Here is a 5,163-nt window from a genome sequence, read left to right on the forward strand (position 1 = left end):
TAATTTAGTAATTTTATTTATGGCAGATTTCCTCCATCATACTCTAGTTTTCCAGTTCAAATGACCCTCCTTCTGAACACTCTATGTTCTCTTGTCTCGTTACTGTTCATCACCTCCATATTAGCACAAACAAAGGAAATAGAAAAAGATTTAACCTAAGTTTGTCAAGCTTTCATTAGTGCAGATAAAACAGTTTTTCTCTATTCTAGGAGTCAAACATTACCATAAACAACCCAAACAGTCAAGTTCTGCAACTTAGTCAAGTTCATGTATCAAGTTGCACACTTAACTGTTTTTCATCTATCAGCCGACGCATCTGTATCGAGTGCTTTCTTAATGGAAAGCATCAGGTGCGCTGCTTACTGTGTGTGAACGTGGCCCAGACTGAGTCATGTGGGAGTAGGGACCCTCAGCTGAGGAACTGCCTCCATCAGATGCCCGTAGACAAGTCTGTGGGATGCTTTTCTTGATGTGGGAGGGCGCAGCTCACTGTGGGCAGTGCCACCCCTGGGCAGTGGTTCTGGGTTGTTTAAGAAAGGTAGCTGGGCAAGCATGAGATGGAAGCTAGCAAGGACTGTCTTCTGTGGTCTCTCTACTCCCAGCCCTGGTTTCCCTCAGCCATGGACTGTGACATGAAGATAGAGAGAATAAATGTTGTCCTTCCCAAGTTGCTTTTAATTAGTGCCTTAGGACAACAGCAAAAAGTTACTGATGGAGTTAAGTTTTCTTTGTATGAGGGTTGAACCTTGCTCTGAGTTGACTGACCCCTCAGAATGGAGGGATGCCTGTGCTCTGATGTTCAAGGGTCAGTTGGGTATGTTCCAGGGCATGAATTTTGGAAGACTGATAGACGCATTAGGCTATTGCCGTTTTGAATCTGAGGAGAGGTTGGGATCCCCTAATATAAATGAGACGCGGGACAAAATGCTGGAGTATTACTGATGTAAAAGTTATCATGCACATTCATGGAGGCAGTAAAAGTTATCAGGCACATGAATGGAGGCAGTGACGGCGGTGACGGCACACCTTATAAACTGCTTCCTAAACGGTAAGTGTATTTCAATGTCTGATAAACATTTAGAGATTAACGGTGGTTTTTCAATTGTTACTTCTTCCCGCGTTCTCCGCATCAGTGATTGAAGTGTAGAAGAGCATCAAGAATACATTAAGATTGTATGTCAAGCTCAGTCGAATTTCAGACCATGTAGTTTCAGAACGTGTTTCAGAGAGCTGGATGTTAATAACTACTCAGGCTGACTGCACTGCAGGTGGGAATGGAAAAATGTGACGTCGTAAGCCAGGACCAGGAGAGGCAGATGGAAAAGTATGTAGGAATTCCTGGGTCAGGAACATTTACAGAGCTGAGTGAATAGCTGGTTTAAATGCACAAAGGGTAACATTTTTAGCTAAAGTTAATGTCTTAGTCTTTGAGAGTATCACACATATTGCTGTGATGAGATACCATGACCATGGCATCTTTTACCGAGGGGAAGCATTCTATTGGGGTTGGCTTATAATTCAGAGGATTAGTCTATTATCACCATGGCATGGTGGCACTGAGGCAGCCATGGGGCTGGAGAAGGAGTGTTCTGCATCAGCGGGCATCAGCGAGCAGCAGGAAGAACGAGTGAGCCACTGGGCCTGGCTTGAGCTTCCGAATCTTCAAAGCCACACCCACTGACACACTTCTTCCAATAAAGCCACACCAACTCCACCAAGGCTGCATGCGCTAATCCTCTCAAATACCACCAATCCCTATGAGCCTTGGGGGCTGTTTTCATTCAAACCATCACAGTTAGTTTTCTGAGAAAGTGTAACAATTATTCCAAAAGGTATTCCAATCTTTAAAAAAAAAAAAATCATAGGAATCATTTGGTCTGAGGTGGTGGCTGAGAAAGACATAGATACCGTCAAAACACAACCCAATTTAGTATTATCCGGGAAAGGAAATAGTGGTTGTGTTTAGTCTTTGAAATTTGGGGTTCTTTTTTTCCTAACTGCATTTTCTTCTCTTTTCTCTTTCTCTTTTTTCTTTTCTTCTTCCTTCCCCTCCCCCCTCCTCCTCCTCCTTTCTTCTTTCTTCTTCTTGACAAGATTTCCTGTAGCCCAAGCTGGCCTTGAACTTGCTGTGTAGCTAAGGATCGCCTTGACCTCCTGATCCTTTTGCTTCTGCCTCCCAAGTGTGGGCCTTGCTGACATGTGCCACCCAAGTGTGGGCATTGCTGGCATGTGCCACCACAAATGGCTTTCCAGAGATTGCGAAAACACATGGTAACATTTGAAGAGCAACAGCCATTTTAAGATTAGATTCTTGAGTAGAATGTCTCTTTCCTCAGTAGCTGGAACTGATAGGTTGGGTTGAGGTTGAAAATGTGTAGGACCCACACAGGATTTAATGGAGGTAGTGAGATGATGATGCTTAGGAACTTCAAGCAAACGTGTTCTGTTGATGCTGCTGCTAGCAGGCGTCTTTCACACCACACTTTCGGTTCGGTTCCCTTCGGTTATCTTATGAGATCTTTCTGATAAACTGCCTCCTTTCCTCCCTTGAATAGGAGGCCCCATGTATTTTGAAGAGCTTTTAGTGTTTCCAAAACCAAGCACTTAACTAACTAATGAGTCAGAAGAGGGCTAATGGTTTCCATTGCTAATATTTACATTTTACTTTGTAGTGGCAGAAAAATATAGACTTTGGTTATTTCCGCAATTTCAGAGTTAGAGAGGGATAAAGTTGGGCTTTTCAGGAAGCAAATGACTTCCTGACTTGAAAAGCTTTGGATCACAAAGACCATACAACATGCTTTTAGTTTCTTTTAGTCAAAAAGACATGAATTGAAAATGTCTTTAAAAGCCTTCTATTTACATAAGGTACATCTATGCCATTAGGATATGAATTTGAAGCACCATTTAAAGGGAATGTGAGTATATACATCACGGACTGATCAAAGTCTGACTTTAAAAGTGTGAGCATTAGAGGGGCTTCTCGGTTTTGTGTTTGCTTATAGAGGAGCTTGCAAGCTGCAGTAGAGGGACTGGCTTAGCTCTGTATGCGTAGGAGCACCAGCCGGAGTCACAGATCCATGTTCAGGTGTAACTGGTCCATGAACCTTTTTCCCTGAAGTATATAAAGGAGCTACTTTTTCTAGTGTGTCCATGTACATGTGCCCGTGCGTGCACGAGAGTGTGTGTGTATGTGTGTGTGTGTGTGTGTGTGTGTGTGTGTGTGTATGCTCAAGGAAAGTTGACACTGGGTATTTTCCTCTATCATTCTCCACTTTAGTTTTGAAGATAGGGGTTCTTGCTGGGGCCAGACCATGGAGATCTCTTGCTAGACTATCTAGCCAACTCACTTTAGTTTCTCAAAATTTTATCTTTGAGAATTCTTGGAAATACCTACTTTATGTTTAAAATGTAGCAACAGGTAATATCATGAAGAAAGCAATTCACTGCTTAATGTTCATACATTTAAGTTGATTATTATCTGTGGGGAAGGTGTTGCTAAATATAAACGACTCTTCTTAGGTTTTAAGGCTCTAAATGAGCTTGCGAACTTTTATAAAAGAGTAATTCTGCTTTCTTTGTTTTGTATTTTTACCAATACCACTCTAAATACGTACAAAGAAAAGCATTTTCCAAGCACACGATTTATTACTTGATCTCTCCCCATCAACTGTGTGCAGAGTAGTGTTATAAAAATTTTGAAAACACCCTTTAGAAATAGACTCACAGTTTATGTCAAACTTGTACTTTAAGTGATGTTTCCAATAAACCATCTTAATATACAATACCAGAGCACAGTGCACGATGGATAAAACATTGTTTAAAGAAACAAATTTTGTCTTTTTATTTCTCCAGGGAGTCTTTAAAGGCGGTTAGACTATTCAGAAAAGTCACCCGTACCTTTTGTGAAAGCCTGCATTAGTAAGCGCTAACGCTGCATTTTCATTTCTTTTGTGGCTTTAGCCTTTGAGCTACAACTGGAAACACCTATTAGAGATGAATTCTAGGAAAACAAATGCAAACAGAAATTCAGATTGGATTTCTTTTTCTTCCCTGAAAGAACTGTTGAAAAGCTGGCAGTGGAAGACTGTTTCCTTGTGTGCAGAGAATGTAACGTCATCTCCGAGTACAAAGGACTCCAGGTTTCCAAGGGAAGAATGTATCTTGGGGAGAGTGGGAATGAAATGGCTGGAAGCAAGGGGCAAGGGCACATTTCCTTATTTTACCTTGAAATGTGGCCCCATTTCTGAAGCAGGGCTTGGAATTTTCAGACTAATAACAATGATTGCTTGGCTCACTTTCTCTGGCATTTTTCTTTTCTTTTCTTTTTTCTTTTTTGTACCTAAATTACTTTCCCATGTCCACCAGCGAGGAGCTTCATTTTCATAGATTTTGCTGAACTGCACTGATTTATCAAAATGCAGATTGTATCCTTTGTGATGAGATTATAACTACAGTATTATCAGTTGTAGAGATCTGTGTATACAAACCATGGCAGAACGCAGCTGCCTCCAAGTCTGAATTTTGACACAGGTTTTGTCAACAACCTCAGCAGCTCATCTGTTCAAGCTGCTTTGCTCTGTCTGTGTGGTTGGGAAGCCCAAGGGTGGGAGAGAGCTTGGCTCAGCTTTAGGAGTTCCAAGGCGCGAGTCTTCCTCGCAGCACCATCTTCTATAGAAACAGGAAGAATAAACTTTCCCAAAAGATAATACGCAAAGGATGGAAGGACAGGGCCACTGCTGTGGTTTGGGGTCCAACTTACAAGGAGCTGCTTTACTAAAATGAATACCATATGTGGAACTTTAAGGGTCCCAACACCCTGCTCCCCTTGCAGCCTCTGTTTGATTTTGTAAGTGGAGGGAGATGCTCTCTTTCTTTGTGGCTCCAATAAAGAGATTCAACTGGCCTCCTAGTAGAAGACCATGGAAAAGCTGATAACCACACATAACCACATAAATTTCAAAATGTAGCTAAAGCCAGAAGTAAACTCCAGAAAGGTTATGTGTTTATTTATTTATTTATTAATCTGACAGACTGGCCTTGAGCTTACCTTCCTGCTTCCTACTGAGTGTTGAGATTACAGGCATGCACAGCATTCTTGGGTAAGAATAACGAAAACCACCACCACCACCTCCACCCCACCTTCTCCTCCTTCTCCTCCAC

The 5,163-nt window shown here is 41.8% G+C and overlaps 1 protein-coding gene and 1 long non-coding RNA gene across 3 annotated transcripts in view; both read left to right on the forward strand.

Moving 5' to 3' along the window:
- LOC116088440 overlaps positions 1–4,293 on the forward strand; it is an 18,569-nt gene extending 14,276 nt beyond the window's left edge. The window contains exon 3 of the long non-coding RNA XR_004117887.1: positions 4,061–4,293. This is a non-coding gene — a long non-coding RNA (uncharacterized LOC116088440). The remainder of the gene's footprint in view (positions 1–4,060) is intronic.
- The window catches only part of Plcl1 (phospholipase C like 1 (inactive)), a 315,943-nt gene that overhangs the window by 32,942 nt on the left and 277,838 nt on the right, over positions 1–5,163 (forward strand). The window lies entirely within an intron of this gene.

The sequence above is a fragment of the Mastomys coucha genome, unplaced genomic scaffold (assembly GCF_008632895.1).
Source record: "Mastomys coucha isolate ucsf_1 unplaced genomic scaffold, UCSF_Mcou_1 pScaffold14, whole genome shotgun sequence".
Lineage (NCBI taxonomy): Eukaryota > Metazoa > Chordata > Mammalia > Rodentia > Muridae > Mastomys > Mastomys coucha.